The following is a 10,378-nucleotide window of genomic DNA, read 5'->3' on the forward strand; positions in this document are numbered from 1 at the left end:
AGCCAGAATTCTTAAAACAATTTGGGGGTAATAAACAATGAATGGATGTTTTGTTTGTTTCTCTTTCTCACACTTTCTTAGAACATTATCATCTACTCATAAAGTTAAAAAAAGAATTGAACTCGCAATCTGCCAATGCTGCCATGGTTTTGAAGAAGAATGAAACAATTTAAGAGCTCTGCACAATAACCACGAGCTAATTTATGAAGGAAGTATCTGTTTTGTTTCATTAATGCCGCTGATATGAGGAGTTACAGACACATTCAGTCCCTCCAGGATGTTGAAATAACAACTGACGGAAATTCAGCCCATCTCCCTGAAGTCTGTGTGACCTTGCAGTTTTGTCGAATCACTGCAACTTTATTGCAAAACAGTCGGGACCGCTTTAGTCAAAAAAAAAACCAACAACTTCATATCTATTATCAGTTTCATATTTGGCAGTGCAGCTCTGTTTTGGGACCTCCCTGCCCATCCATGCGCCTACATGGAAAGCCTAAGGTAGGGAGAGCTGCAGCAAAGACCCCAAGGTACATATCACCTTAAGTTCGTCCTTCACGTCCTCAAAATGATCCCACATTTGGGATTTCCTGCCCGACATATTATTAACTAGCCTGTGGAATAACCGCGGGTACCAGCCCAGTGACTTAGAGGCCATACACATGCCATGTCTTTAACCGCCTGAAAAACGTGAGGTCGGGCGCTGGGTGCTACTCTTGTGCCTTTTCTGTGCCAGCTTTCAAGAGCACGGTGGCAGGTAACAAACATCGTATATCATATTTCACTTTAGTGTGAACAGGCCAAAGAAAGCTTGGTTCACCAACATGTTCGATCTGTGCAACTCTTGCTCTAATTATTGCGTGATGGAGAAGAGAGAACTGATCATACTTGAGGGGAGAGGATTATTTAACTGACCAACATCTGTTGAGTCAAGATATTTTCCTGCTTGTGAACACATTATGATAAATACTGGAGCTCTTTATTGTATAAAGCTGTATCACATAAGAGGATACTGACCGTGACCCGCTCCATATGCACCTCATTTAGATAAATGCATGCAAACAATGGCTGTCTCAAATCTCTACTGAAATTGTGTGTAAGCACCAACACTGTAGGACATTCATGTTGGCACTCAGCTTGACCCACTGTCTCTGTGATTTCATTTTTATCCCCTTCCACAACTTTGACCTTGCACACCACCAGCATTTGGTAAGCAATGATTTATCTGCCAAATAAACGTGTTGGCTCCATTGGAATGTGTTTAAGGTGTGGGGTCACTTACTAGGTCAAAAATGGCAGCTCATAAATTGAAGCTGATGCGTGACTTAAAAAAAAGGAAGCGATGAAATGGTGATTTCGAGGGAAAAGGTTTTGGAATGAAAAATGATACGACTTTATGAAAAGTAAAACAATCTAGAGAAGAATATGGTGCAATTTTGAGATGCATAAAAGCAAGACACATAAGGTGCCATCATTGGACACCTTACCTTGAGTGAGATCCAGCGCTAAGATGGTATATCATTCATCCTGACAGTGTGAGGTTAGAGGGCTCATTTAAGAAGTGAAGGCCAGTGTCCCTCTCAGTGATGTGAGATCATGAAGCTTTAGTTGCAGCTCACCTGCCTGGAAAATCTACTTACCTGCCTCTCATTCAAACTTATAAGTCTTGTTGAGGCTAGTGTGCACTGTCTATTGTGACATTGAGTGCCAGTGAGTGGGATGATGAGTGACTGCCATCTCTGAACAGACTACTTTGCAAAGTGTTTGCTGAACTTTGTTTGGAACTAAAATGAATCATTTCAGTTCAGTCCTGAATGAAACGTTTCACTAAATGGGCCGATGTTTTAGTACTGACATTCTTCAGCTCTTATATCTACAGAAAGACCCACTTTTTATGTGCAAACTGTTTTTGGAGTTTTAAAATCAAGAATTGAATTTGTATATTTACTCCACTTGTTATTGCAATCCGGTTAGTTTTTTAATACATGTTACCACAAGGAGGGTGTCATATCATCTTGTTCACGATAACACTGGTGTATTTTTTTAATATCATATAAAAATTAATATCATGATACTCGCAGTATTTCGGCCTGTTGACATATTGATGTCATACTGTTATGCACAGCAACAAGAAGCATGGCTGAAAGCAAAATTATTACCAACTCTGCAGTGGTTCCAAAAAGAGGTATTGGTTGCCCTTTAAGGGTATTGGTATTGGTATCATAATTTTTTAAACAATACCCAGCCCTACTAAGAAGCTTCTATTCATTGTGAAAAACACAACAGAGAAAAGTTCCTGATACCAAAAGTGAGTTAAGTCTTGGCCACATTCAGACCAGCTTTAGCTCTGTGTGCTCTGGCTCAACTTTACCCAGAACACGTCATCCAGCGAGGCGCTGCATTGGTCAATCAAATAGGTGGAAGTGCACATTAATGCTTGTTTACTTTGTAACCTTAACACCATAGCTGTACCATTTAACTCACAAATGTCCAATCAAAAGATTAAGTAATTTCCACCATGATAACTTTCTAGAGTTGTAAGATTCTGTTTCATAAGCCCTTTTTAAACAGGAATTGTGCAAATTTGCAGGAAAGCCCAATCAGTCTTTTTTCAGCATTGGCAGTATAAAAGCAAAATCGGGGAGTGCAGCAAAATGCCGCCTACCTACTTTTGTTTATACAGAATGCACCTTTTTCAGGGCAATGGGGGGCATTAGCAAGTTAACAAAACGTGTAGCTCAGCGTGTGACGTAAACAGTGACGTGGGAGGGAAGTCGCGGCTAGTCAGTCCTTCGGCGATTCTCTTGTAAGTCGGCCCGTCCATCACCGTACCCGTCATCTGACGGTTAATGGCCTCCTCGTTTGTGAGGGCAAGGAGGGCACACAATTCCTTGTCTCCCCAGTTGCTCATATTTACAGTGTCTGTCAGGTTTGCGTTTCCCTCTTGCTACAAGCTGCTTGCTAATTCCTGCTATCAGCTGTTTCCTGTTTATCCACCGCCAGTGGCTCGCACATGCGGCGTCATCAACAGCCCCTCCAGTGGCGGAAGGCCGCCTCATTCTTTTTTACCCAAAAAGGTTCCGCCAATATGACTACCCTACGAGGCGGATCAACTCGCCAATCCAGCTCTGTGTGTCTAACAACATTCACTCAACATTCACTGAAAATCTGGCAGTGTAAAAGGGGCTTTAGTGTTATAAATCAATGTGCATGTTTTTGCATCTGTGAAGCCTTGAAATTCACATATCTGTTTCTCCAACTGAACTTTGGGTCATATTTCAGATCTCTCAAGGCAACACAACCATCAACACAGTCCTTGTGTTGTTTTAACATGGAGCTGATTTTGGTCTTAAGCCCTGGCCCAGGCCTTGATTCACCTCATCAGATATCTGTCTTCCCAAAAATTTAATGAAAAGTTAATGGCTTTATCTACCTGACATGTAACACCAAGTCTCGTGTTAGTGGTCACTGTCTGCTGAGCCATTATAAAAAGGACAGGATTGCTACTTTAACAATTAGGAAGTTCAATGGGATCAATACATGATTCGGTGATTCTCCGAGCTTGCATTTTACTCATTTTCAATTTTGCATGCGTTGCAGATAACAATTACTTCCACACCACTCCCTTCCAACAGCAAGGAGCAGCTTTGCCAAGGTAAGCACATAACTGCATAAGGTACGAGCAGACACATGAAGACAGGACAGATACAGTTGATTTTAAATGCATCTTTGTACGTACATTTCATGACACATGCTTCCCATTAAACATCATTTGATTGATAAAGTTGATTAAAGAAAAACATGTGCACCTAATATCTCAACAACTACTGGATGGACTGCAATTAAATTTGGGAATCAGAATTTTTCATGCTCCCCTCGGGGTGAATTGTAATAACTTTTGTGATCCCTAAACTTTTCCTGTAGTGTCATAATCAGTGAGGCTGAAGCTCAGATGTGACATCAAAGACAAAGCATTTACCGTACATGAGGTCTGCTGGCGAGAGCTCAGCTTCAGTCCTTTGTTTTGTCTAATTTGCCACCTGCAGCCAGGCCATGACTGAGGTGGTTAATACTGGTGCCCCGGGTCTATTCACAAGAGATCTGAGAGAGTGCAAGTGGCCAGTCCTCGGAGCAGATGTTGGGAGCCCGATGTTAACAACGTCTAATCACTAATTAGGGAGGAGCTCTGATGAGGCCCTGCTAACAAGAGCCCCAGTGAAGGTTTGACTCTGACAAAGAGGAGGGCGGACTGTAAAACAACTGTAATCATGCTAAAATAATTAGGGGAATTCATGACTGTAGTTGTACATAAATACGCACATGCACTCACTCTTACCTTATGCTAATCTAACAAAGCAATACACACTGAGGCTCTAATAAATGGAAGGGAGCCCAAGGAAAGAAAACAAAGCTAATGCTTTCCTTTGTTGTCTTTGGGTTGAGTCATGGGTGCAATGACTGGTGGGGACTTGAACTGTACATGACCTGGGGGTCAATCTCAGTGTTTGTTTGTGTTGGAATATGACTGACTTTGGTCTGATGATGCATTTGCCCTGTGGACCGTTCGCAATGAGGAAATCAAAAGCGGGAGAGCACGAGAGAAAGAGAGGACCAGATGGGAGACTGAGATGGATTGGCCAGCCTAACAGGCAGATGTTTATGGGCCATTATTTACAAGCTCTTTAATCTGGGCTATTTCCTCGCCCTTGGCAATGGATAGGTCTATGGGTCATGCTGCCTGGACCCCTCCACCAGTGGTCATCCATCTCCCTCTCGAAAAGACGGGGAGGGAGAAGAGGAGGGGGGAGGGGGAGCAGTTGTGAAAAATTAAAAGATTGCTCTTTTTCATGAGATGTCTGGGTGTTTTTAACATAACAATAACCTGAAAAATGTGAAACTATGGATCGTGTTTTTATTCTCTGACCAAATGAGCAGAATTTACCACTGCAAAAACCTAAAAGATTTTCAGTTTTGGGCCACCTTAAGCTCATTTAAAGCAGCATATTTTTGTTTTTAACTACTTTAGATGCATTCCATTCAAAAATCCATTCTGATATATCACAATAAGAGAGATGAAATTCAGACAAGGAAGAAAGAGAACATAAGGGAAGACTAAAATGGGCTATAAAGGCAGAAAAGAGAGAGATGAGAGCAGCACAGGGGACGTGATGAGAGAGAAAGTGATGTGCATGATGAAAATAAGAAGGATATGGCAGGAGAGGAAGAAAGTGCCACTGTCCGACGAGATGTTGCTTCATTAAAAAGCTTGTCACAGCTATTTCCCTGTCATCCTTTCCCCACCACTCAAAGCTTCTCCCTTGCTGTGCATACATTCAATTAGAGGAGTCTGAGTGATGCTATGACCGTTAGGCCAACAGCGTGTCTCTCCTCTATCTCCAGCAGGCAGACTTGCGCCTAATTTTCCCATCTGCTCGATGAATATTAGCCCAATTGCCGTCTATATCGATTTGTGCTAAGGTTAAAAGCTTGCAAGACCTTGGCTTGAATATGGGTTGCCTGGCAACTGCTCCATTCGACCCCCTAAACCCCACCTTGTTAGAGCCTACACGGACAGCCTCATGTGGGATGTGGATGAGGGTGAGGATGGAGGTGATGGGGGGTGGGCGGGTCCGGCCCAGCCAGATAGCAGAAGCTTGGGCCTTGATTTCCAGCCCCATCAGTGATTAAAAGCTCCCCCTTCTGCCTGACATTGTGACCTTAACCCCCGGACCTCCGTGCTCCAGGGTCACTTAACCTTGAACCCAATTACAAGATAAGGTTACTTAAGTGTGACCCGCACTGTGCTCCTCACTCAGTTAATAGGACAGGCTCTAGGAGAAAAGGGCCAGCGTGGCTGATACGCCTCTAGGTTAATTCGCTGGGTTGACAAAGGTCGCGGGCTGCGGCCATAAAAAACGGGATTGCACTTCGATTTCTCATGCAAAGTGAGACTCAGCAATACGATATCGCGGCGGGAGCCAAAGAGCAGAGGCAGCAGAGCTTGTGTTCTGATAAGATGGTTTCATCGCCATCGCCAGGTGCCATTGCTGAGCCCATAGTTTGGCCCGACTATGCAAAAAGCTGCCTCTGCACAGAGTCACTCATTCTAATAACTTCCTGTACGTCCCTATGGATACACTAATGTTTCTGTATGACTGTGCTGTTTGAAAAGTTCGTCCTCAAATATATACTGTACATCCATTTTGAATTAAAATTACATGAAGTGTGTTTTTTTAAATCTACCCACAACCCCTTAGCCTCTACCCCACACTAACTTGTCCACTGTGTAAAAATTACCATTACTTTTATTCCAAGTGGACCATTAATTCCCCGGTTAATTGATATTGCAAATACAATATTATTAAACTTTCCAAACCATACTACACTAATGTCTCTGTGAGGCAGAGCTATCAGGCATACTTTGATTTTTTTACGAGTTTTGTACGAACAGACTGGTGGAGTGGTATGAGAGGAATTCACTTATTATTATTCCTCAGAGGACACATGAGGTCTTCCAGTGAACTTGTATCCAGGGCTGTACCCAACTCAATTATGCCTTGAATTATGGCAGTTGAATCAGATCTGGCTGTTTAATACAAATATTCAACGATTCCTTTTTTTTTTTTGTCTCCATTTAAGTTTTAAAGTTTGAACAAGGCTCAACAAGACGTTCAGTATGCCTGCCTCACTCACATAATATAGTAAACAACTTAACTGCGCCAATGACCGGTCAGAAATGTACAACAGCATTTTTGGTCAACACTGAACATCAAAAAAACCCAGAGACGGTGTTGTATTAAGTTGCTCTGAGCTGTAAATTCACAACTTCTCATTAGAAGAGAGAAGATAATGTTTTCTAAGAGCCCTACAATGCAGAGTCTCTCTTCCCCTGTGCTGCTGCCAACGCATCCACAGCTCCCTGAACTAAAGAGTAGCGTGAAAGTCAAGTGCGCTCAATCCGCAGCAAAATCTGGGGACCAAAACGTCCACAGAAGTACAAAGCACAGCACACTGACGAGCAAAAAAGAAGTGAAGAAGAAAGACTGCTTGACTTGAGGCAATCTCAGTGGACTGAGGGATTTCTGACTAATGATTTGAATCTCCAACTTTCAAAGGGCAGCCCTGCTTGTATCCGTCATCAGTTACTGTCCACACACACAGATTAAACAAGTTTCCACCCATAAATATTTTGGTATCTATGTGCACACATACATCATATTTGTAGAAAGGTCAAACAACACATTTACTTTCCTAGGTCATGTGGAGCAAACAAGCAGATCCTGTTATTTTTTTCCAACCTACAATACAGTGTTATGCAGTATGAAATCAGCACAGCTGTCTCTATGTTCAGCCTAAAGCTCGACTGCTACATATCTGCTCAAAGATTTTGGGTCAAGTTTTCGAACTGCGTCTACCAGGCAGTTAAATTTAATGCTTTTTAAGACCTGTTCAAGACACCTTTTAACCAAATTTAGGACAGATGTTTAGACAAATCATGTATTACTTATTTAAGCATTGCAGGCAAGTAGTATATATGTGGTCTTGTGCATGTATGCGTTATGTAGTTTTTTTAAGATTTGTAACATTAGAAAAGTGGACTTTAACACAGAAAGACTCCACTTATTTTCACAAAAAGACATTTAAAATGAATACACGAAATTAGATAAAACTAGTCCATACCCATTGAGTGCACAGTTGCCCACGTACAGTTTCACATGGTGTGTGTTTGGGATACAGGTCATAGGAAATTGCAGATTAAATAGTCAACTGAACCCATTAAGAAGAGCAATGTATTCAGACAGAGTTTTTGTGAATTTGACACTACGATTGCTTTATTGAAAGTACAGTAGTACCATTGCCAATAGTGGGCTAAAACTGTACATTAGTAATTGAGGTAGCACGTTGAAAGGCAGATAGTTAAAGTCATTGCCTTACAGAAGCTCAGTTTTAGTAAGTTTTCCAACTTTTGCCAAGAGGGAACTTTAGATATTGGTCCCTAGATCATGTTCACCCAGTTTCATGCAGATCGCTCAAACTTCCTAGGAAGAGATCGATTTTAGGTGTTTTTCAAAAAAATCAAAATGGCGGAAATCTATATAACCGGAAGTTATGGGTTCTTGAGGCAAATTTGTTCCTCATGAGGAGAGGCATCTCTGTGCAAAGTTTCATGTCTCTACAACATACGGGGCATGAGATATGCCCTTTCAAAGTTTGCAATTTCAATTGGTTGCTATAGCGCCCCCCTTTGGCCAATTGATGTAATATTGATGTAATATTTCACATGGATTGTCCAAGTCAGTGAGGAGAAAAATGTGGAACAGACACATACACACACGCCCACAGACAGACAGAGTTTTCGTCATTATATAGTAAGATGTTTAAAGTAGCTAAGACCTCACAAATTAAAATTTAGGACTATTTAATGACTTAAAGGCCTTATTGTTGTAACATTGAATTTAAGACATTTCAAGACTTTTTAAGGACCTGTAAACACCCTGTATACTAAAATGAATGATGTCACCGGCTGGTAATTTTACGTCCCACCACTCTCACATTTGATTTGAAGAATATCAGTTTTTGCCATCACACAGTATTTTGAGTCCCGCAGGCGTGACTGAACAGGTTGAGGACCTCTTTTGTTTCTCAGTCTGTCAACCCGTTAAATCAGAGTATGGCTCCAAGCAGCTTCAGTGTACCTGGGTTGAACATTTAATGTTATTAATGTCTCATATGACTTGAAACATTTGTACAGTAGCATGGTTTTGTCGTTTGCTTAAATGTTGTTTTGTATTTGGAATCAATGAAATCTACTTGCTCAGCCACAGGTAGTCAGGTCATGGTAGGCAGCAGGAAACAAATCCTCCGCACACTGACATACACTTTACTATACATGTTCCCTCAAATAAAGTATAGTAAAGTCTATGTCAGTGTACGGAGGATCTGTTTGTCAAGTTGTTTTGTATTTATTTGTATTTTTGTAAAACAGTTGATGTCCTGGGACAAGAAAGATTTCAGATTTTGTTTTGATAATAAAGTGAACCCTTACCTTATCTTAAATGGTGAATTTGTGAACAAGCATGAGCATTTTTTTATATGAACTAACATTAATCAGTGTATGCCTGGGTTATATCATGCATGTTTCTGACTCAGGTTCAAGTTCAGGTTACCTAATTTGCACCTGTAGGTAGACGAGGCATCCAGAAGCCTCTTATGCTGTGTATTATCTCTTCATATTCTTACCAACTAGTCAGACAGTGCAACATATTGAGAGTCAAGGCGTCTCAGCTTAACTAAGCCAATAATGTGTGACTGGTTTGTTTTGTCCTGTGTCACGTCCTGGCTGTATCATGTGGTAAACTCTTACCCTGCCTCTAACCCCTTCAATCTGGCATTATCCCTCTTGGATCAAAGCCAATGGGCTGGCTTAACAAGCTGGGCCACATCAGAGCAGACAGACATGGAGAGGAGGGTGAGGGGTGAGCACAGCGAGCAAACATGCAGCACTGTATATCATGGCAAAGCCCACTGTGACATTGGCTGTGATTTGGTGAAGCCGAAACAACAACAGTTCACTTTAGTACTTACTGGAGCAGTTGCTTATTGAGTTGTTCTTCCACTGGGGAGTTTCCTCTTTTTAACCAAGGAGGTGGGGACAAAATTCACCCAAGAGCAACATAGAAGAGGAAAAAAAAGGTCAGATGACTCGTAAAACGTCAGGAAATTAACAGTTAATCTCTAAAAGCTATACGTTCAAATGGAGTTAATCTCTCTGATATACAGGGTGAAACATCTGGTCAATTAAAGTGATTCAACCATTAATTTAGGTATTTTAGAAATAAATCCTTAATAATGCCTTACCTTAGTTCTGTTTTGTCCTTAGCTGGTAGCACTTGGCTGAACCGTCAGGTCAGACAGGAAACAGCTGCTTAGAAATAATAAAGCTGGTCATAAAGCAATTAGTTATACAGTGGATTTCCAGACGGACTGTATTAACATTAACAGAATAACTCAATATTTGTTAAACGGATGAGTAGAAAACATGAAAACCAGTGCTTGGGCTATTCAGGGTGAAGTCAGCCTTTGATTCTGCTACCATTACTACTAATAATGCACAGCTAAGTGTAATCAAATAGAATCAGTGTGTTGGACAGCGTGCAGCTCATTGAAATTTAATGTTTCACAGCATTTGAATGTGATTTGCTTCGCTTGCATTTGGTTTTAATCTCGTCAGACAGGTCAGGTCGGCCACTTTGTGCAGTGCTGCCCACAAATAAGGCTCTCATATCGAGTCCCAACACTCTCGGCACCACTTTGTTTGAGGTCAGCTGCTGAAATAGGTCATCGTTTTCCTGTAATGAGAGACAAAGGGGTTTCTGATTAA

General features: G+C 41.4%; 1 protein-coding gene across 1 annotated transcript in view; it reads right to left on the reverse strand.

Moving 5' to 3' along the window:
- The window catches only part of il21r.1 (interleukin 21 receptor, tandem duplicate 1), a 45,696-nt gene extending 35,656 nt beyond the window's left edge, over positions 1-10,040 (reverse strand). Inside the window, exons 1-2 of the mRNA XM_050046291.1 lie at positions 9,856-10,040; positions 9,583-9,627 (exon numbers count right to left, since the gene is read on the reverse strand). The gene's annotated coding sequence lies outside the window, so the exon portion shown is untranslated. The remainder of the gene's footprint in view (positions 1-9,582; positions 9,628-9,855) is intronic.
- Positions 10,041-10,378: the final 338 nt, after the last annotated feature.

Source organism: Epinephelus moara, chromosome 6 (genome assembly GCF_006386435.1).
Source record: "Epinephelus moara isolate mb chromosome 6, YSFRI_EMoa_1.0, whole genome shotgun sequence".
NCBI lineage: Eukaryota > Metazoa > Chordata > Actinopteri > Perciformes > Serranidae > Epinephelus > Epinephelus moara.